Raw genomic sequence first — 23,113 nt, forward strand, 5'->3', positions numbered from 1 at the left:
TCCCTTTCCTCTTCTCCCACTCCTTCTGCATCACCCTGATTTGCTCCCTTTGTTCTTCTCCCCTCCAAGCCCCACAGCACTTATGTACAAATTTGTAATTTATTCATTATTTATATTAATGTCTGTCTCTCCCCCACCCCAGACTGTGAGCTGGAGCTCATTGTGGGCAGGGAATACGTCTGTTTATTGTTGTATTATATTCTCCAAGCACTTAGTACAGTGCTCTGCACAGAGTGAGCAGTCAGTAAATACAATTGAGCAATTGAATGTAAAAGATTGATTACAGGAGAGGGATCAGGATGAGAGATAGTAAATCTGTGAGTCATCCCAATCAATCAGTCCTTTTTACTGAGTGCTTACTATATGTAGAGCACTATACTGAACTCTTGGGAGAATTGATAGACATAATTGCTGTCCTCAAAGAGTTTACAATCTAGGAAGAGATGCAGACATTAAAATACATTGCAGATAGGGGAAGCAGCAGAAAGAATATGTATATAAGTACTATGGGGTGGGGTGCATATCAATAATAATAATAATGTTGGTATTTGTTAAGCGCTTACTAGGTGCAGAGCACTGTTCTAAGCGCTGGGATAGATACAGGGTAATCAGGTTGTCCCACATGAGGCTCACAATTTCAATTCCCATTTTACAGACGAGATAACTGAGATACAGAGAAGTTGTGACTTGCCCACAGTCACACAGCTGACAAGTGGCAGAGTCTGGATTCGAACCCATGACCTCTCATTCCCAAGCCCGGGCTCTTTCCACTGAGCCAGACCTAAGGGCATATGCAAGCAGAAGGGAGGAAGACCAGGGTGATGAGTAAAGATGTTAGGGAAAATTTTTTGGAGGAGGCATACTTTTAATAAATACCACTAATTGATTAATAGGACTCTGAAGGTCGGGGAGATATATCAGATCTGTCAGATATGAAAGGAGTGGAGGGGGGAGAATGAGAGCCAGGGGTCGAGACAGAGATGAAGTCATCTGCATAGAGGCGGTAGCCGAAGCTATGCAAGGGAATGAATGTACCAGAGTAGATGAATAAGGATAAAAGCAAGTGACACATACAATTTATATTTCTTGATTTAAGAAGGAGAGGGAAGGATAGAACTTTATGGGTGAAACACACAACACAGCAGATGGCATCTCAGTTAACTTAAAAATAAAGAGGAATTTGTAATGCAAGGGTCTGACATCCACGCACACCCATGGACAGAGGATGACTGGTGGAACAGGATTCAGCAAAGGAAAAAGAAGACAGTTGGCCAGAGAGGTAGAAGGGGAATCAAGAGGAAATCAAGATCAGATAGAGTTTTAAGTAGGAAGAGGGTGTCCCCAGGGTTGAAGGTGACCGATATGTCACAGGGAATTGGGACAGAATAGAGCCCATTCACTGGACATAGTTGTTACTCTATCCCCTCTCACCTTGTTCAGTTGTTCCTACTCTCCCTACTTTCCCCGGTGCCATTTTCACACACCCCCGCCCCCCGCATCAAAATAGTTCCTTCCTCTCTGCCTTCAAAATGCTCAAATCACTTCTGTTCTAAAAAGCCCTCTCTTGATCCCATACTCCCCCTCCAGCTATCACTCCATCTCCCTGCTCCTATTACTATCCAAACTTTCCCATCAGTAGGTAAGACCACTCCTCCTAGTCTGAAAAGTCTGAAAGGTCAAGCCATGCTTTCTCTCTGCTGTCTTTCAACTCTTATATTCAGTCTACTGCCAAGTCCTGCTAATCCTTCCTATACATCTACTAGTCCACCCTTTCTTCTCCACTCAAACTTCTATCACTCTGAGTCAAGATCTCATCATATCACCTCTAAATTACTGTATCAGCCTCCTCACAGTCCCTCTGCCTTCATCCTCTCCCTGCTCCAATCTATAACTCAGGGATCATCATCGTCAAGAGATACTCGGCACATAACTCTCCCCTTCTCGAAGTCCCCCAGTGGCTTCTTCCGTCTCTTCATATAAAACAAAAATAAAAATCCCTTACAATAGGCTTCAAAGCTCTCAACCAACTTCCTCCCCCTTATGAATCTGTGCTCTTCACCTGTTACTCCCCATCTTTTTGTTCTTCCCAATTTAACCATCTAAACTGTATCTCACTTTCAACTTTCTCACCTCTGTCCCCTTGCACAGATGATTTTCCTGGCTTGGAACTTCCTCCCCCTCCAAATTCAAAAGACCACGGGTCCCCCCATATTTAAAACCCTCCTAAAAATCTACTTCTTCCAACAAACCCTCCCTGACTAATTTCCCAGTAATGTCACAAGAACCCATCAACCAACACTAGTAGTTCTACCCATCATTAGTATACTTTATATACATATTCATTTAATTGTAAGTATAATTATTTTTATTCTTCTAGTTGTAAACATCTTTACGTCTGTTTCCCCCAGTACAGGGTTAGCACTCTTTGAGCAGGGAAAGTGGCACTTCTTTATTCTGTACTTTCCAAGGACCTAGTACAGTGTACTGCACCACAAGGCACTCAGTAAATGATAATATTATTACTGCTACTATGTTTTAACTGCGAGAAGGTCACTGGCGACTTTGGTGAGTACAGTCTCACCAGAGTGAAAGGGGCAAAAACCTGGCTACAATGGATCGTGGAGAGAATTTGGAATCAGAAGGTCATGAGTTTTCATCCCAACTCTGATGCTTGTCTGCTGTGACACATTGGGTAAGTCACTTCACTTCTCTGGGCCTCAGTTTCCTCATCTGTAAAATAGGGATTGAGACTATGAACCTCACGTGGAATGCCACGTGAAAGCAAATCCAACCTGATTTGATTGTATTTATCCCAGTTCTTTGTAAAGTGCTTGGCACATAGGAAGTGATTAACAAATGCCATAATTATTATTGTTATTATTATTATTACTCCATCAACTCCACTGGATGCTCCATTTAAGCCCAGCTGTATGCTCAGCCAGTCCAATTATGATGGTGACAGTAACAACACAGGAGCAGGATCGCTGACTCTGAAGAGAACGAGATCACACAGTCTTCTGATCCCCTTCCTTCTCCTCACCTTGGTGCCACCATCATGACCACCTCATCTTGTCCCTTCTTGTCACCCCAGATCAGGGCGATGACGCAGAACCCCAAAAAGTGTTTGGGATGTTTGGTCACCTTACAAGAAGGCCAGCTAAGGTGCACAAACAGCACAGCAACAAATAGCCATAACAAGGCTCACATCTCTTTAAGAGGCTGCTCTATGGCATAAAAGAAGCAGTGTGGCCTCATGGATAGAGCACGGGCCTGGGAGTCAAAAGGACCTAGGTTCTAATCCCAGTTCCACCACTTGTCTTCTGTGTGACCTTGGATAAGTCACTTAACTTCTATGTACCCCAGTTACCTCATCTGTAAAATGGGGATTAAGACTCTGAGCCCTATTTGGGATAGGGACTGTGTTCAACCCAATTATCTTGTATCTACCCCAGCGCTTAGAACAGTGCCGGGCACATAGTAAGCTCTTAACAAATACTAATTATTGCTATTATTGTTGGAAAAAGTCAATTTAACAATAATGTTGGTATTTGTTAAGCGCTTACCATGTGCAGAGCACTGCTCTGAGCGCTGGAGTAGACACAGGGGAATCAGGTTGTCCCACGTGGGGCTCACAGTCTTAATCCCCATTTTCCAGATGAGGTAACTGAGGCGCAGAGAAGTTAAGTGACTTGCCCACAGTCACACAGCTGACAAGTGGCAGAGCCAGGATTCAAACCCATGACCTCTGACTCCAAAGCCCGTGCTCCTTCCACTGAGCCACGCTGCTTCTCCGATTGTGTGTGTGTGTGTGTGTGTGTGTGTGTGTGTGTGCGCCTTGGCTCTCCATTTTATTTTAATTTTTTTGAGATCACTCCAAATACTTGTTGAACAGAGCTGGGCAAGTCAGTCAACTTGGCAGACCCCAAATTTCTCAGCATCTGCTGGAGTCAGGATTGAGCCTCAAAAACACTTAGACTCCTGCAGAGCTCTGCCCCACCCCACTGGCTAAGGCAATCCAGGCTCAGTCTGCAGCAGAGTTCCTCCAGAAAAACCAAGCAAAGAGGGACCAGAAATTAGATGCAAAGCATATTGAGTTTCTTTAAGTTCACCGAAGGATTTCTCTCAGACCCTTGGATTCACATTTATGTCCCAAGCCTCTTTATTCAAACCCAGGATCATGTTCATTGTTTCCAAGATAAAGTGATGGCAATAGGTTATTAATGACTTCTCAGGTCAAAGTGATCGATACAATTGCACAGAGGTGCCTTCGAGCATAGCTTTTAATGTATTGGGAGCTCTGGAGACACACCTCTAATGCAGACCCTCGGTTTGAGGGGCAGGAAGTAGGGTGAAGGTTCATTTTGGTGTTTGTTTTGGAAGTTAAAAAGGTGCAAGCATTTAAGCCCACACGATTCTCCATTTCATTTTGAAAATTAAAGCCCCACAAAAAGAGGAGCTCCGACAGAAGGAGCAGGGTATTGGCATGTTGGAAGAATGCTCATTTGGCAACTACTGACTTCTCGACAAGAAAGAGAAAGCTGTGGCATAATTATGGGATGGCAGGAACGTGACCTCCCATCAAGATGACAGACTCTTTCCAGTGAGGCACCCTTAAGCCAGGGTGACCTGGAAGCTCAGAGGAGTTTTCATTTATTGTTTCTTCTTATTCCAGGGCTCATTGCCTTCCAACGTGTTCCTCTGTATTCCATTTGCAGCATCCAAATCTAGGACTCTTGTGGGAAGGCATCCTGGTTGCTCATTACGGGCAAAGAGCCCACATGTCTGTGATATTGTTGTAGTGTACATGTCTGTTATATTGTGCATTCATTCATTCAATAGTATTTATTGAGCGCTTACTATGTGCAGAGCACTGTACTAAGAGCTTGGAATGTACAATTCGGCAACAGAGACAATCCCTGCCCAATGACGGGCTTACAGTCTAATCGATTGTTCTATTGTGCCCCCCCAAGCATTTAGTACAGTGTTCTGCAAATGGTAAATACTCAACAAATTCATCTGACTGGCTTGACAGCATCACATCCCAAGGCCCAGTCAGTCTCCAGGGCCCTTGCAGGGTAACACTTGAATGGTTTCCACCTTTTCCATAGAACAAACCACCTCTTCAACTCTGCACTCTCACCACTCGGACTGTAGGTTTCCTCTCACAGGGATAGTTCTATCCCTGGTTTGAGTTTCATAGAGCCAAGATGGAAACTTTTGAAGGACCAATTAACTAACTCTCAAATCTTAGCTCTGATGTCTCTGATGTGCCTTGGAGCAGGGCAGAGACACAGTTTTAGCCAGTCTGCTGACAGAAGCTTGCATTGGAAAGAAAAGGGGGGAAGTAGTAGGGCCTAGATGTCAACATCCAAAAATGGAAAAAGTTTGGAAATAGTGTTTGGATTAAGAAGGGTCTAGGCTTAAAAAAAAAAACTGCCAAAAGTAAATCACTTGGGAAACAAGAAAGGAGAGGGTGGTAGGGCACATTTAAACAATCTCACACTACAGGTCTTCCATGACTATACCGTCACTTTTGACTGCAAATTCTTATAGGAAAGGGCTTAGGCCTTTTTATGTTTTAAATAACAGAGAACAGTGTGGCCTGTTGGAAGGAGCATGGGCCTAGGAGTCAGAGGATCTGGGTTCTAATTCCAGCTCTGTCAATTGCTTGGTGTGTGACGTTGGGTAGGTCACAACTCCCCTGGGTCTCAGTTTCCTCAACTGTAAAATAGGGATTTACTACCTGGTCTCTCTTCTATTTACACTGTGAGCCCAAAGGTGGGTCAGAGACAATGTCCAACCTGATACACAAGCAATCAGTCGTATTTATTGAGCTCTTATTGCGTGAAGAGCACTGTACTAAGTGCTTGGGTGAGTATGATATAAGGGTTGGTAGATGCATTCCCTGCCCACAGTGAGTTCACAGTGTAGAGGGGGAGAGAGACATTAATATAAATAAATTATGGATACGTACGTAAATGCTGTGAAGCTAAGGGTGAATAAAGGGAGTAAATCAGGGTGACACAAAGGGAGTGGAAAAAGAGGAAATGAGGGCTTAGTTGGGAAAGGCCTCTTGGAGATGTGTCTTCAATAAGGTCATGGGTTTTAATCCCAGCTCCACCATTTGTCTGCTGTGTGACCTTGGGCAAGTCACTTCACTGGCCCTCAGTTATCTCATCTATAAAATGGGGATTGAGACTGTGAGCACCACATGGGACAGGGCCTGTGTCCAACCTGATTTGCTTGTATTCACCTCAGCGCTTAGTACAGTGTCTAGCACAGAGTAAGTCCTTAAGAAATACCATAATTATTATCATTAATAATAAGGCTTTGAAGGTGGAGAGGATAATTGTTGAATATGAAGAAGAAAGGCATTCCATGTCAGAGGCAGGATGTGGCCGAGAGGTGGGCAGTGAGATAGATGAGATTGAAGCACAGTGAGTAGGTTGGCACTAGAGTGGCACTCTAGGTTGGCATTAGCCCATTACTTAGAACAGCGCTAGACACACAGTATGTTCTTAACACCATAAAAAAAGAATACTATGTCTAGCATAATCAGTCAACAAATATTTTGCACCCCTTCAAGGAACTGTTATTTGAATGGGCTGACAAGACACCCACATACACACACACAGCTCACCTAAATATTTAAAATTAAATTCAGTAGCCATAATAGGTTACTGGTTGGAGGATGTTTGGAGTTCATCTGGGCAAACTCCCTAGAATAAGCACTTGCACAGTGACTTAATCAGCACATTCAACTTGGAGTTGTTAAATTACTGTTTTATAATGATGGCCATTGAGGCAGCAACAGAAAGGGATCCTTCCTAAGACTGCACTTTACCAGGTTATGAATCTCACCCACCTCAGTCCACTTCCATTCTAAACTATCCTCACCAGTAAATGAAAGTGAAGCCTGAGACACAAGACAAGAAACAGAAAGGAATACTGGAACCAGTTTCTTTGGAATAAAAAAATTTCACTTTTGAAAACTTTCCAATGATAGCGGGAGACTTTTCCACCCCTTCACTGTGAAGTGCTCAGCAAAGACAGACACTACTGCGCAGTTCTAATACACCATGAATCTACAGCTAAGACTCAGGAAACGAACTTGGAATTTGCCTGATTTTTCAGTTAAATTAACCCAATTTTCTCTGAAGAGAGGGGAATTAAGTGCCAAAAACCAAGAAAATTCCTATCCTGCTTTCACATAAGTGATACTGTAAAGATAAAATTTAGCTGTGCAATAGCCTCATTATTCTTGTTGGAAACCGTCTGTCAAATTTTAACAAGTGGAATAAATTCAAGCGAAATAAATAACAGTCAGTTTTCTGCAAACTCCCATGTCCACACAGGTAAACTTTAAATGAGCTGTGCTTGACATAACACACATGTGCGCGCGCACACACACACACACACACACACTTTCTGTTTTTCAATTTCCTGGCAAGGCTGTGTTGCTTGAATACACAACTATCTCATTCAGAGACACAATGATGTCAAATAGCTCCCTCTCTTCCCTCTCCCTTTCCACTTCCTCCAGACCCAAACCAGTTCAGTGACTCCCCACATTCAAATCCCTAGAAACCCCAGACACTCACCTATTCTACATTTTGCGAACAAAAAGCAGGTGAATCAAGAACTACAACTACTTCAACTTCAACCCAACATTCCAACATTAATAGTGCCTTTGTTGTCAATAAACCTATACTTGACTTTGCCTGTTTTTATGTGTATTTTATTTATAAATTACTCATGCTTTTCCTGGAGTAAAATGGTTGAAGTAATAGTCTACACCAAGCTATATCTGTCAGCTGAAGAAAAAAATTGAGCTCAAATTGAATCAACAAGGAAGAACTATTAACCGTGCTTGTACAGGCAACTCCCAATTCTGCTCAATCACCGCTACCTACACTTACTAGTCTATCTATGAGGAAACTAACACTAAGTGGACTTTTAAATTATTTCATAGTCAATCAAATGGATGAAAAGTGAAATCCACTTTGAGAAGCCATTCAACTAATGCTTTGCTATGTTTAGCCTCCCGCCCTGGCAAAAAACAGGTTACATGCATCTCTGCCATAGCTGAATGTCCAGTGGATACCTAATCTGTAAACTCCCCATCTAGTCTGTAAGATCCTTGTGGACATGGATCATTATGTATTGTACTCTCCCAACTGCTTAGTACAGTGCTCTACATACAGTAAGTGCTCAATAAATAACACTGATTGATTGATTGAAGGCCAATAACAGAAGAGGTGAGGCACAGAGCCCTCTGGCCCACAGAGATTCCAAAGGACTTCCAGAAACAGCATGGCCAAGTGGAAAGAGCATGGGCCGGGAAGTCAGAGGATGTGGGTTCTAAACCCGGCTCTGCCACGTGTCTGTTGTGTGACTTTGGGCAAGTCATTTTACTTCTCTGGGCCTGAGTTACCTCATCTGTAAAATGGGGATGTAGACTCCGAACCCCATGTGGGACAGGGACTGTGTCTGACCTGATTACCTTGTAGGTACCCCAGTACGTAGAACAGTGCCTTCCACATAGTAAGCACTTAAATACCACGATTGTTATTAATAATATTGATAATAACAATAACAATAAATGGTCAGTCCATACCAAGCTCTCCTGTTTCCCCACTCCAGCAGACTGGAGCCATTCCTGGATAGTAGCATTTTCGAGAAGGAACTATAATGCACAACAGGATGGCAACTCTGAGTCTGGCTCACCAAGGGATGGGACAGGAAAACAAGAAACTGCACAGTTGACAGAGGAGAGGGGAAAGGTGGCGGCATTCTGAAAGCTCACATTCCAGTTCTACCTATTACTTCCTGTGGAACGCTGTGCTTGTCGCTTGCCTGCCCCGGGAATTCTTCATTGTGGAGCCAAGGGAAGGAGGAACAAGGAAGAGAATGGTGTATTAATCACAATGCCCAGCAGACAAGGTGAAAGGATCTGGGAGGAGAGAGCAGAAGGCTGGGAACCAACAATGAATCAAGGCAAACAATGTCCTAAGCTGTCTATTTTCTGGAACACTTTCTCCCTCTGTTCCCTAGCTCCAGGGTCTCTTAGGCACGGCTAAATATCCCGGCAGCAGAGTGAAGAATAGACTGGGAAGGGGAGAGACTGGAGGCTGGGAACTCAGTGAGAAGGTTGATTCAGTCAGGTTGGATTATGTGCTCTTTCCCACTAGACCACACTGCTTCTCTAAGGGAGGGAGGGAAGGGGGACCTGGGTAGGCCCAGATGGGGAAATGGGAGGTTAATCCTGGGCTGTAGCTGAGTTATGGCCACTCCATAGTGGTCTAGGCAGGGAATGTGTCTGTTATATTGTACTCGCCTAAGCTTTTAGTACAGTGCTCTGCACACAAGCAGTAAATACAATTAACTGACTGACCTGGCACAGAGCAATTCCGTGCAACCCCTCTCAGCCTAGGAGAAAATAAATATGAGGGCACAAGGGCACACCAATAGGCCAGGTTTAGACTTGGCTTCTTTTTTCTGCCTTTTATTTCTACCCTTGTATCTTTCTCTGATCTCTAGTAATAATTATCATTACTACTAATAATAATTCATCAGGATTGATAGTAATTATATATTATGTTATTGTGTGTAAAATATAGTCAATGTATATATTGCAGAGCAATATATGATGTAAATTATATTTAATAACTGCAATTAATCACCACAATTATATTTTTTATAATTGTTAACCAATAATTAACAATCATATATACATTTCTATATTTCTATTTATATTAATTCCTTTTTACTTGTTCTGCTGTGTGTGTCTATAATTCTATTTATTTATATTAATGTTATTGATGTCCATTTTACTTGTTTTGATATCTGTCTCCCCGCTTCTAGACTGTAAGCCTGTTGTGGGCAGGGATTGTCTTTATTTGTTGCTGAATTGTACTTTCCAAGCACTTAATACAGTGCTCTGTGCACAGTAAGTGCTCAAAAGCTATTGTTCTTGTCTGTCCGTCTCCCCCGATTAGACTGTAAGCCCGTCAAAGGGCAGGGACTGTCTCTATCTGTTACCGATTTGTACATTCCGAGCGCTTAGTACAGTGCTCTGCACATAGTAAGTGCTCAATAAATACTACTGAATGAATGAATGAATGAATGAATGAATATTTGCTAAGCCCTTACTGTGTGCCATTAAGCACTGGGGGAGATACAACATAATAAGAGCAGACACAGACCCTGTCCCACATGGAGCTCACAATCTAAGTAGGAGGGCAAACAGGTATTAAATCCCTAGAGACTGTGTCCAATCCGATTTGCTTATATCTCCCCTAGTGCTTAGTACAATGCCTGGTACATAGCAAGTGCTTAACAAATATCCCTATTATTATTATCATCATCTGTTTTTGTCACTTTCTTTCAGCTCCAATGCAATGGACCTTGCTGCTCCGGCATCTACTGTCCAAGCCCCTTTTGTGTCAACGATCCCCACCTTCAGTGCCTAGACCTTGGGGTGCTTGAGGCCAGATCAGAACAGGATGAGGGAGATGTAAATTGGTAGCAGAGGCAGAAGAAGAGACAAGCAAGAAGTCAGGGCAGCTTCAAATCCCCTCCTCTCGTCCTCCACCTCCACTGCTTGCTCTCTCCGCATCCTCTCCTGGTGTGGCCCCTCGCCTCAGCTCAATTCCCTTCCTTCTCTTGACATTGCCAGTACCTCCAACCCTATAACGGCTAAGCCCTCCAGCTCACTTACTGGGATATCAATCACAAGTGGCCTAAAAAAAAATCTACTGAAGCCTATTCTCACCGCAACTCCAGTAAATGAAGATTCTCCTCATCAACCTATAATTGGATAGAGAACTGTAAACTGTTTTAAGTAATTTACTATGAGAATAAGCATTGGCTCATGTGGCTGGGATCTAAGAGGAGACAGGATGGATGAACCTGGAAGAAATGAGGTGGAGGGGCAAATAAAAATCAGGCAGATGGTCCAAATGAATTTATTAGACTGCTTCTCCTTTCAATTCCCTTTTTGTTTATTTTTCACGGGGAATCTGCCTGGGGGGGTCGGGGTTAGAGTGGGTATTGTGTTCTGTTAGCCTAGTGATGCAGGAAGAAAAGACAATAAGTAGGGGGAGTAAAGGAGACGCGGGAGAGGCGGAGGCGGGGAGAGAGACAGGGAGAGAAAACCAGAAGTCTTGTGTTTAATACATTGCACTTTGTTATCTGTAATGTCTTTCAACCAAAGATAACAGAATCAACCACATGGAATTCTCAGATGCATGCCAGGTGAAAAAACATCATAAAGATATAATAAAGAGTTCCACAAATGCCCATAAAATTCTGGGGGCTGGTTACAAGCGTAGGAAAGCATATTCTCTGTATTTCCCAAATTAGGACATATAAATATGTACGCATTTATGTGTTGTGTGCGTGTGTGTATACGCGTATAATTGAGGACTAAAAGCAAACACAAAACAAAGCTCCCTCCTTCAAATACTGTGCTCGGAGAGTATCCAACAAGCACACACATACAGCACACTGTAGGAATTCAATTTGGAAACCATCATCTAAAGCACAGAGGAGAACAGGAAAGTCATATTGCTATAATGCTTAGATTATCAATCATCTTGACAGTTTATTGGCTTTATCACCACACATACCATTAAAATGATGTCTGGCCTAGAATGTCAGGAGGCAAACATTAAACAGACCAGGATTAAAAAGCAGATCCCAAACAGCACTCCAGTAAAGTTTCCCTTCCACTCTGAAATTAGTTAGAGCTGACTAAGTAACTGGCACTAGACTTTGAAGAAATATACAGCCTAAAAGGCGCGGAGTCAACACAGACTTGACGAGCTGATAGGTAATGTCATGTTATGGCAAATCTAAAGCTCCTGCGGTTGATTTATCACGTACTCTGTGCTACAGAATGATTGCTAATGGAGGGTGGAAAAAAACATAATTTGCCTCTTCTCAGAACCAAGGGCTTGCATCAAAAGGGCCAAGTAAACTCCTTGAAGTCAAGCAGGAATGCTAATAATTTCATACTACTGAGCAAACATATTAACATTACCGTGCTCATTATTAAAGTAATTTTACAGATTCAGAAGACACGAACAGGCAGAAGGAGACATTCATAATTCAATAGCTCCAGACGGCGAAAGAGTTACAAACCCTGGATTTTAAAAATCCTACCGTGTATGACACTCTGGCAAGAAAACCTTGACACAATTAAAACTATACTAGCACATCAATAGGGCTCAATTGAGAGCTGTGTACCTGCCTTTTACTAGGCTGTGGATTTATAGATGGCTCAAGAATAAAGGGGGATGGGAATCGACTGCTAATTAAAGGGAGCATTCTGTGCCTAAGGAAAAATGGTGACATTTCTAAAAACAACCTTTTCATACTTCCGCCAACTATTTGGCTTTTTCATAATCCCTGTAACTATTTTGTGTTGGTTTCGAAGTTACAGGTCCATCCTGTTCATGATTAATAGTGCGTTCTCCAGTTCAAATAAGTCTTTAATGGGGAGGGAAGCGGGTAACTGGAGGAAAGGAGAGAGAGAAGGAAGAGGAGACAGGGCCTAAACCCAATCGTCAACTTAGAGGAGGAAGTGTGAGCATTGAAATCAGGTTTTGAACTTTATTTACCCAAGCAATCAATGCCCAGCACCCTCGTTTAACTTTAACTTCATCTCTTTTTGAAGACAAAGATGATGCCGCTCAACACAAGTCACCCCTCTCCCATTTCCATTTCCCAATCTGAAATCATGCTTTCCTTTGAGGTTCCGGGAGCCTTAGCTGGATGGTCATCATTAAAATGTTTTGAAATCCTGGGTTGACAGCCACCGTAAGAGTGCAAAAACTTAATTTCCGACATTCTGCCGTGGGGGTCTTGTCACAGAGTTATTTTCCAACGCTCTCCCAGTCCTCACACTCTGGTATTCCCATTCACAGAACTTTCTCACTTTGGTTGGGTTGCCATTTTGTAACAGACTACGGTTATCTGTTTCCAAACCCAGTTTCATCATGTTTCAGTGAGAGAGGGGAGAAAAGACCAAACTATGCAAATCTTAATTGAAACACAGGGGCTCACCTCAAATCTACAGATTGATAAATCAATGTCTTGTCAGTGAGTAATGGTGAATCACTATTTTACCAAGCATGGAGTCATTCCCTGTGCATCAGCTGTCATGAAAACAAAAGCAAATCCAGTGCCAAGGCAAAAGACTCACCCAGCTGAGCAAACTCTGAACTTTACACCTGAAGGAATATCCGCAAGATTTCGATCTGAGAATCAAGAGAGGAACGGGCAAGCACGCATGTGCACACACACGCATACACACACCCCACACACTCACCAAGAAACATCACAAGCCCTCAACATAGATCCAGAATGAGCAAGGCCAGAGAAAGCAAGCTAAGATCAAAGCACACAAGTCACAACTCCACTACCAACATCCATTCATGTTGCATTCCATCCTTCCATAGCTTTTACACAATTGATATTGAGGTAGGCATCAGGCAGCAAATACTCTATACCAAAACAGATACCCAAACAGACAGCTGCTATTTTAAATTGGAAGCTCCCTAAAGGCAGGAATCGTATCCACTTACTCTAATGTGCTCGCTGAAGTGCTTAATCAATCAATGGTATTTCTTGAGTGCTTACTGTGTGCTGGGGAAATTATGAGATAAAATAGTTAGTAGACACAGTCCCTCCCTAAAAGGAGTTTACAGTCTACAGGGGGAGATAAATTAAATAAAATAAATTACAGACAAGAGCAATAGTAGAGTATGAGAATCAATGAGTCAGTGGGATTTATTGAGCACCTAACACTTATAGAGCCCTGTACTAAGAGGTTGGGAGAATACAGTATAACAGAGTTGACAGAAACATTCCTTGCCCATACTGAGCTTACAGTCTAGATGGGGAGACAGACATTAATATAAATTATGGATATATCATGGGGAGGACAGGGTTTGGGAGGGAATATGAGGTGATCGGTTTAGACATGTTAACTTTGAGATGCTGGTAGGGCATCCAAGTAGAGATGTCCAGAAAGGCACAAGACTGCAGAGAAGGAGAGAGATAAGGATTGGAAATGGAGATTTACATCTACATGGATATACACCTAAGTGCTGTGAGGCTGGGGTAAGTATCAAAGTGCTTAAAGAATAACACAACCAAGTGCACAGATGAAGCAGGGGAAAGAGCAGGGAGGGGAAATGAGGGCTTAATCAGGGAAGGCCTCTTGGAGGAGATGAGATTTTAGGAGGGTTGTGATACTGGGTTTTGCTCACAGGGAGTACCCACTCAATATATACCACTGCTTGAGAGACTTCTCATTCAAGGCCCTCCCAACTTAAAGAGCAGGTTTAAAGCCCAGTAAACCAGTGATCGGTCCTCTAAGATATCAGGACAAGGAAACTGACTGAACTAAAGTGTATGACCTCTGCGTTGGCATTCTTTGTGCTCACCGATTACCTTGTGATGAGGATGTTTGGTGCAGGCACCTGTGTCTGTTATCTTCGCCGAGTGACATAAAAGGAGCGGTGGGATGGGACTGAAGTGATTAGTGGAGATAACGGATGGCATCAGGAACTGAGACCTGTGTGCAGGGCCTTTTACACTACCTACAACTCCAAACCTCTTTCCTGATGAGCCCTGAAAACCCCCTCAGGAAACTTAACTCTGGCTCCTGATGCATTGAGATTATCCAGGCCCATCTGCTGCATGGAGAAAACATGGTCCACAACAAATAGATCACCAACAGGTAAAATCCAGCTCCAGCAGAAGGCTGAACCTCTAAATCCTTAAGGCAGCCCGGCAGGCAGTCACTCACAAAGCATGTCTAACATTTACGTCAGGTGAGAAATTAGGAAATCTATTTTCACGAACCTTATTTCTTGCTTGCCTTTCGATTAAAATATCAGTGGGCCTGTAAATCCTTCTTGTTCATTTGCAAGGCTTCTTTAAGGAACCACCAAAGGAGACTCACAAAAGGCCAGGCTAATGTTTAACCTTTAACTCTAAACACAGATTTTCCAGTTTTCCATGGTTTGAAGTCTCACCTATTCTTAAGAGACCCACTCCGCAGCTGAGTTTAAAGAGTGTTCCTTGCTCCTGCTAATCCTGTTCACTTTCATCACCGGGGAGCCCTTTGCCCGGCTGCTGATCCAGAGCAAGAAGTGTGCTTTGGCTAAGGATCTTGGAACCAAAATCTTGAGCAGAAAACCGAGACCAGCACGGTGCCTTCAAAAGTTGTCATTTACTTCAGGATCTTACTCTTCTTGTATCTAGACCCCAGAGCATGGTTGTGTCTTAGAAATGTTCTGATTTCCAAACTAGGAAAAACTCTCAGAATAAAATGTTCGTTAAATTTCACCCTCCCATCTCCTCTGGATCCTTTTGTCATATAGAGATTCTACTGTGCAAGCCCAGCTCCCCGGGAGTTTTATTCCCGGTATAACTACTGTTATATCAAAGAACCCCAGAGGAATCGAGCATCACTGGCACTTAATGACCCATTAGACAGCCACCTTGATGCAAACCAGAAGGTGGTTAATGCTCTTACAAACCGGTCCTAAACCAAGGTAACAGAGGATGGCAAAGGGATTACAGCTACTATAAACCAATAGTCACGGTTTATAACGCTAATATTTCATTAAGTGATGGGAAATAAGCCATCCCAAATGCCTAACCAATTATAAAGCAGTACAACGGCATCCTAGGTACCATAACGGAGTTCTCAAAATGTCAGCACTTATGTGCCAGTGGCTCAGTGTTTTCAAGAAAAACTTTTTTCCCATAGAAAAGAGCAGTTAAACTTCTTATACACACAGACACGCAGACACACACACACACACACACACACACACACACACAGGATAACAGTCTTTAATATTACTGACCAGTTAGGGCACCTTAATTGCACTTCTAAATGCTGTGGTATGAACTTGGAGCCAACAAAGCTGGTCCTATGGCCAGTTTGCTTAAAACATTCCTGTTCTGGAAGGCAAGCACATTTGTGTAATAAAGAAAATAAGCTGTTAACTAGCAGCAAGTAACCTCACTTCCAATAACTTGAGTTCCCTAGAGAAAGCAGTCTTCCCTAGGTTTTGAACTTTTAAACATGGCCCATAAAAAGCCCTTTATAAGCTTGTATGCCATTGCAGCACACCAGAGACAGGCATTCATCACGCTCCTGCAGGTTAAATGTATAAATTGCCAACAGCAAAGTGTAACTTTGGTGGGAGCCTCAAAATAAAGCAATGTGGGAAGAGCCTGCTACTGGATCACTACTCCTGAAAGACCTACAGAGGAGGGCTGAATAAGGTATTTGACAATATCTCAAAACTAAGTCAAAGAAAAAGAGCTGGAACCCATACAATGGACAGGACAGGATGAGGAAGTTCATTCAATTGTATTTATTGAGCGCTTACTGTGTGCAGAGCACTTTGGGAGAAGACAATTGAACAATAGACAGACACATTCCCTGCCCACAACGAGGAAGTCTTATTGTGACTATCAAAAATTAGAAACATATGTGCCCCTGGGCCTTCATTTTAGGCAAGAGCCTTAGAAAGCTCAAGAGGCAGAATTACGGTGAATGAAAAACAATAATTTGTTAGTTTTTATTCTTAGGGCACTCAGCAAGTTTATGTCAAAAATTTGCAGAGGAGTTCATACATCTGCCCAGTTTTCTTTCCAACTAAACCAAGATTGTTTTCCTGTTCTACAGATTAGGAAACTAAGGCACAGAGTTTGTTTACTCTTTGGGTGGTGAAGGGATGTGAAGGGAGAGACAGGACCCATGAGTCACTCCAGGGAATGAAAAGCAACAGACTCCAGGAAGGAGTAATGTAACCCTATCTCTCAGCCTCAGGACATAAACAAAATGCTGCCAAGGTACTGCCGTACAATTATTGACACTTAAGTGTTGATGTTTCAGGAATACCATCAATTCTTTTCCACTGAATCAATCAATCAATGGCATTTATGGAGAGCTTACTGGGTGCAGAGCACCTGGAAGAGTACAATAGAGTTGATAGACATGATCCCTGCCCACTAGGATTTTACAGTCTTACAAATTTATAATCTGTCCCTTATGTTCTCTCCCATTTCACATAAAGCATCCAGAGTATCCACTGTTCATTCTTCGTTATTTTTTTCCCAGTTGGTTTAATAATGCATGCTGAAGTTATGAGTTATTGGGAACAGATTTCCCCCGAAAAAAATGCAGATGATCAGTGCCCTCATCCTGTGGTTCAAAGATGACACTGCCAACAGTGAGACTCTGTCCATGAGTATGAATGCCATTGCAAAAGCATTTCTTGCACACTTGTACACACTGGGCATGAAAACCAACAGTGCAACTTTTCGGACTCCTTACCATTCAGATGAGCATTGTTCACATATCTTTGGTTAATTAATTAATCAATCAATGGTATTTATTGATAAGTTAAGGCATGTAAAGCACTATACTAGAGAAGCAGCATGGCCTAGTGTCAAGATCATGGGCTTGGGAGCTAGAGAACATGGATTCTAATCCCAGTTCTGCCCCTGTCTACCGTGTGACCTTGGGCAAATCACTTAACTACTCTGAGCCTCAGTTATCTCATCTGTAAGATGGGCCCCCCTGTGGGACAAGCACTTTATCCAACCATCTTACCTTGTATGTACCCCAGTGCTTAGAATAGTGCTTGGCACATAGAAAGTGCTTAAAAAACACCATAATTATAATTACTATTATACTGTTGGTTGGGAATGTATGCTATAATAGAGTTGGTGTAGCCAGAGGTCACAACCTCCTCCTATCCCTTTGAAGTCACTGCCATCCACACTTACTCCCCTGAATAACAAGTTTGTATTTAAATTGAACAAACATGCGTCAATCCACTACACAGTTCTACATTCCAAACGGCTCACTGCTGGAGGAAAGTGGGAGGACAGCTCCAAACTCTTCTGCCTACCCTATGGCCCACTATATAGAGGAAGTTCTTCCTGACATGATGTTTTCCTTTTTTGATTTTATCATATTCTTCCTAGATCTGCTTCCTCCCCTTGTGCTAATTCTTCTCCCTCCTGGTGTTTATACCCTTTAGATATTTGGAGACTATTATCATGTACCCACTTAGTCAAGCAGAGCACATTAAGTTCTTTTAATCTTTCCTCATAAATCAATCCCTTAATCCCTCCAAGCCCTTTAATCGTTCTTACTGCTCTTCTCTGAACTCCCTCCAGTTTTTCCTGCATCTCTGATAATGATGTGACCAAGACTGAACACAGAACTCTGGCTGCTGACTTGCCAAGCATTTCACTTTTAAAGGAGGAAGGAGAAGCCTTACCTAATTTTTCTGACTCTCAAACGAGACGCTTCTACCTGTCCAGAACCAAAACTGTCTCTGTACTTCGAGTGGGCAGGTAGAAGCTGGGATGCCATTCTGGTACTTGCGTTTTCCCTGTTTTCCACCCACAGTCCAGAGATATGTTAGAGAAGTGTTAGGGTGAGGACTGTTCTTAGATCTGTACCCTCTGGGCACTTAGTAATCACCCCTCCATCAGCCCCACAGCATATATTTACATATCCACAATTTCCTTATTGATATTAATGTCTATCCCCTATCCTAGACTGTAAGCTCCCTGTGGGCAGGGAACAGGTCCACTCACTCTGTTGTATTGGACTCTCCCAAGCTGTTAGTACAGTGCTCTTCACAGGGGGGCCTGGGTTCCAATTTTTGAGTCCTCACCCCCCCGAGTCAGAATACAGAATACCCCCTCATTTTCCTCAGACCAAGACGCTGAAGGGGAAAAATGGTAAACAGCTTGCCCTCTAGACTGTGAGCTCATTGTTAGCAGGAAAGTGTCCGTTGTTATATTGTTCTCTCTCAAGCATTTAATACACTGCTTTGCATACTGTAAGTGCTCAACAAATACAATTGAATGAATGAATGACCTTCCCTCCAATCTAGAGACTTGGGTGGCGTTTTGCGTCAGAAAATAAGTTCTGGGGCCAGAGGAGCTAAGGAGTATCCTCAAATTCACACTATGATATAAATGGAACCTTAGCTTTCCCTTCTTCTCTGCAGCCCAGAACTCTGAGCTGCCCACTCAGAGTTGGGCCCTTAGATGAGGCTCTAAGTATAGGCATACACTGGAAGGCAATGAGGCAGGCGATCACCCCCATGGGATTTTCACCAAGAGGACAAAGCCATTAGTTTCAGTCTCATAGCTTTTGGGCAATGTGAGTAGCCCTAATGAATGGGTCCCTTTACACTGGAAAGGGACCAGAGATGGGACCAAGAAAGTGGCTTCCTTCTTGCTCCCAGCAAAAAGGAAGAGAAGAAGGAAGTGGAAGAGGAGGATGCCACATGTCACCATTGCTTTTCTAATTTTCGCCAGGTCCTTGGACTGGGTGTGAGAGGTCTTGCTCCCCTCCCCCGTCCCAGAACTCCCGGAGGAGCAGCTCTCTCCCCATCCTCCCAGGTCACCCAATGCCCATGATGGACCAGAAAAGCAACGCTGGTGAGGAAAGATGAAGAGGAGCTGGCAGAGGTGAATAGCTTTCTCTTCCTCTTCTTCCCTCTTTCTCTCCTCTTCCCATACTCCTTTCTTCTCCCTTCTGTCTCCCATTTCTCCTCTGCTCCCCATCAAAGTTCCACTCCTAACACCCAATTCCCAGTTCATCCCAACACCCAAAGTTAAAACTTGGCACCTCAGGCAGTAGGGACTATCTGACCTCCCTTCCCCAAGCTCTGAAATCACATCTCCTCCTAGAAGTCTTTACTAATTGATTTTTCATTTCTCCATTTTGTATCCCCAAATTTCATTTCAGCACTCTACACTACCTAAGCACTTAAGTATTCACAGCCTCCCCAAAGCACTAATGTACAAATCTTCATATTCTATTACTTTCTCTTTCTGCAGTATGTTTCAGTGTCCATTTCTCCACTAGTTTATAAGCTCCTTGGGTTCAGGCATTATGTCTACTTATTCTACTGTATGGTCCCAAGAGCATAACACAGTGCCCCACACACAGCAGATGGAAGTACAATGTCCAATTGCAGGAAACCAACAGTGATTCTTGGGTCCCATTTCTGACCCAGGAATCTGATCGAGAACAACATCCTCATCCCCTGCCAGGGTCAAAATTAGGTGTTAGGCATCATCTCTCTTCTCTACTGCACTTGTCTCCTAGGGAGAAGCTGATGTGAACATGGAAAAAAAAATTCCATGTAGCAGGGAGGGCTTTGAAATCTCCCACGTACATGTACAGTGCTCAGTCTCATGCACATTTAAATTTTTTATGGTATTTGCTACATGCTTACTATGTGCCAGGCACCATACTGAGCATTATATATCTACACCATACAGACAGGATTCTTTCAAAAAGAAACTATGCCATTCCTAAAGGATTTCATTACTCAGTAAGTTTTCACAGGGTTTTCCCACACATTCCAGAGTCATCTGACATCTTTGATAGCCTAGAGCTCTACCAGTGTCAATGTTATGGCTCTCACTCTTCATTTTTAGTAAAATTCTTACTTGCTTGTAGGCTGATTTCTTCTAGATATTGAGTCTGTGGCACAGACTAATTGGACTGATTTTATTGATACCCACACTCACATCCAGCGCTTAGAACAGTGCTCGGCACATAGTAAGTACTTAACAAATACCAACATTATTATTTCATTGATGACATCTCATTTCCAAATGTGATTGGGCTCCCTGGTTATTCTCTGCACACCTGTTTCTAATCCTCCCTGCATTTCCCAAAGGCTTTTTTTCCCATCCATTTCATGCTAGCTTCTAAACCAAGGTGAGGTAGGCAGTGGAGAGCCTTGTCTTAAGTGCTCAGTAAATACCACAGATTGACTTTCAGTTATCAGAATGTTTTTGTTTTGCACAGTCATTCTTTCCCATATAACCAGGAAAAGAAACCCAGATCTGCTTGAAAAACAGTTATTTGGAACAAGACCAACACCCTTCAGGCTCACGCCAACAAATCCATCTATAAGGTCATTGTTATACATTCATACAAATTAACCAGGAAATATTAATAAGTAATAAGGAAATTAATTAATAAGGAAATCAATAAGGAAAATATGTCTAAGAATCAGAGGGACTCTAAGGGGATCCAACCAGGGTATCCTTCTGCCTCAAGATGTCTTAATTCAATCAATCAAATATTTGTCAAGTGCCTGTGTGCAATGCAGTAAGAACTTGGGAAAGTTCAATAGAATTCACAGGGATAATCCCCACCCTCAAGAAGTTTGGTCAGTGAGATGGTCACAAAATAATTTACAGATAGCAGAATGTGGAAAAAAAGGAAAAGTTCTGAGTTAATGTTTAGGGTGTGTTAGATATGTACATACATAACTACATGAGATAGGTACATAGGTCTCTTGTTCCACCGAATGAACAAGAGAGGAAGGAAGGACAAGGGGGGCGTGCTAGGGCCCAGAATCAACTCAGAATTTCAAAAGAGTTGTCTCAAGTCTAGTATATCAGGGCAAAACTATGTTCTCAAGCATAATATTTTGCAATGCCTGAAACACATCAGTACTAGAATCTTTTTCCCACAGATTCCACAGGCTCCTTCAATAGGAAAACTTTCAGCATATTCCTCGGCCATGTTGAATTAATCTTCAGCATTGTGGAAAGGTGAGGAAGCTTTATAAGATTCAGTTTCCACAAGGAGAATCTTAGGCACAAGAGCATTTGCTTATTAACTGGAAGTTAAAGAGAATCGGTGGAAGAGTAGGAGGAACTCCTCAATAAATACTGTTTAATGATTGATGATGATGATAAACGATGATGGCAACAATGACAAAAATCCAAGAGTCTTTCCTGCCAAATTCTTCCCTACCAAAGACTGGATCATATTTTCCTTCACAATCTACTACCTTCTTATTGACTGGAGAGAGAGACATTATCTTGCCTGGCACTGTACAGCAGCATGATGAATACTGCTTTGCCTGGCAAAGTACAACAAAATAATTTCTTTGTGATTTTACCAAGGTTCAGCTTACATACGCAGAAAGCTTTCACAACATACTCCGCATCACACTTTTGCTCCACAGACAGAAGTGAGCAGTTACTGTTCACTGGAGAGCATCCCTGTGTTTCTGCTTTAACTTATAAATCCTAGTGACCCTGTTGCCAAATGTTACTGAATTGACCCAACTGATTATGAAGTCAAAGAGGTGGTGCCAACACACACTAGGTTGTATTTTAGGAATAGCCTCAAGTTTGTGATAATAATAATAACTGTGGTATTTGTTAAGCACTTACTATGTGCCAGGTACTGTACTAAGCACTGTGGTAGATACAAGCTAATCAGGCTGGACACAGCCCATGTCGAACATGGAGCTCACAGTCTTAATCCCCATTTTACAGATGAGGTAACTGAGGCATGGAAAAGTGAAGGGACTTGCCCAAGGTCTCACAGCAGACAAGTGACAGATCCAGGATTAGAACCCAGGTCCTCTTCACTCCCAGTACCAATCTTTCTGCCTTCTACTAGAATTCCCAGACTATTAGAGTTTGGAGGTTGGAAGATGGGGTGAAACGCTCTGGTCTCCATATTCATTTGAGTAATCCATGCCAAAAAGCTGAGTTACAGGTGTGTACTCCTCCTCTCTTCGGTGACCTTTCCCACAAGGGAGGGTGTGAAGAACCACAGCACGGAACTCATTCTCAATCTGAAGCTGGATACTCCTAATTTCAAGGGCCCTGACCCCCAGGCACCACACAGTATCAACTGAAAGCTCTGCTATAAGCCAACAAGCAGTAAAGTTTCAAACTGTTGTTCATTATTAATGCTAAACCCACAGACGTCAACACTAAGATCTGCATTTATAACGATTCATAAAACGAGCCTCTTTGTTAATAGCACTAGTAAGAAAGCTTTTGAAATATAATTACAATACAGCATAAAATAAAATAAAAATTCAAATTTTCTTTTACAGAGCCCATGAACAATGCTGTCCTTTTTATAACGGCGGAAAGCCTCAAGACATCCGTTATATTCCTTCAATGAGCTTTATTCAATAAATGCTAAGCCTTGAAGCTCTTAAATGTATTAAAGTGATTATGATATCATCACTCCAAAGGCACTTCAATAGAGCATTAAGAC

The 23,113-nt window shown here is 42.6% G+C and overlaps 1 protein-coding gene and 1 long non-coding RNA gene across 2 annotated transcripts in view; one reads left to right on the plus strand and one right to left on the minus strand.

Annotated features, from left to right (window-relative positions):
* Positions 1–23,113, minus strand: part of LRMDA (leucine rich melanocyte differentiation associated) — a 1,142,364-nt gene that overhangs the window by 1,029,545 nt on the left and 89,706 nt on the right. The window lies entirely within an intron of this gene.
* On the plus strand, positions 8,840–10,966 carry LOC103171004. The gene is made up of 2 exons (XR_001604395.3): positions 8,840–8,943; positions 10,391–10,966. It is a non-coding gene; the product is annotated as an uncharacterized LOC103171004 (long non-coding RNA).

The sequence above is a fragment of the Ornithorhynchus anatinus genome, chromosome 3 (genome assembly GCF_004115215.2).
Source record: "Ornithorhynchus anatinus isolate Pmale09 chromosome 3, mOrnAna1.pri.v4, whole genome shotgun sequence".
In the NCBI taxonomy this organism is placed as follows: Eukaryota; Metazoa; Chordata; class Mammalia; order Monotremata; family Ornithorhynchidae; genus Ornithorhynchus; species Ornithorhynchus anatinus.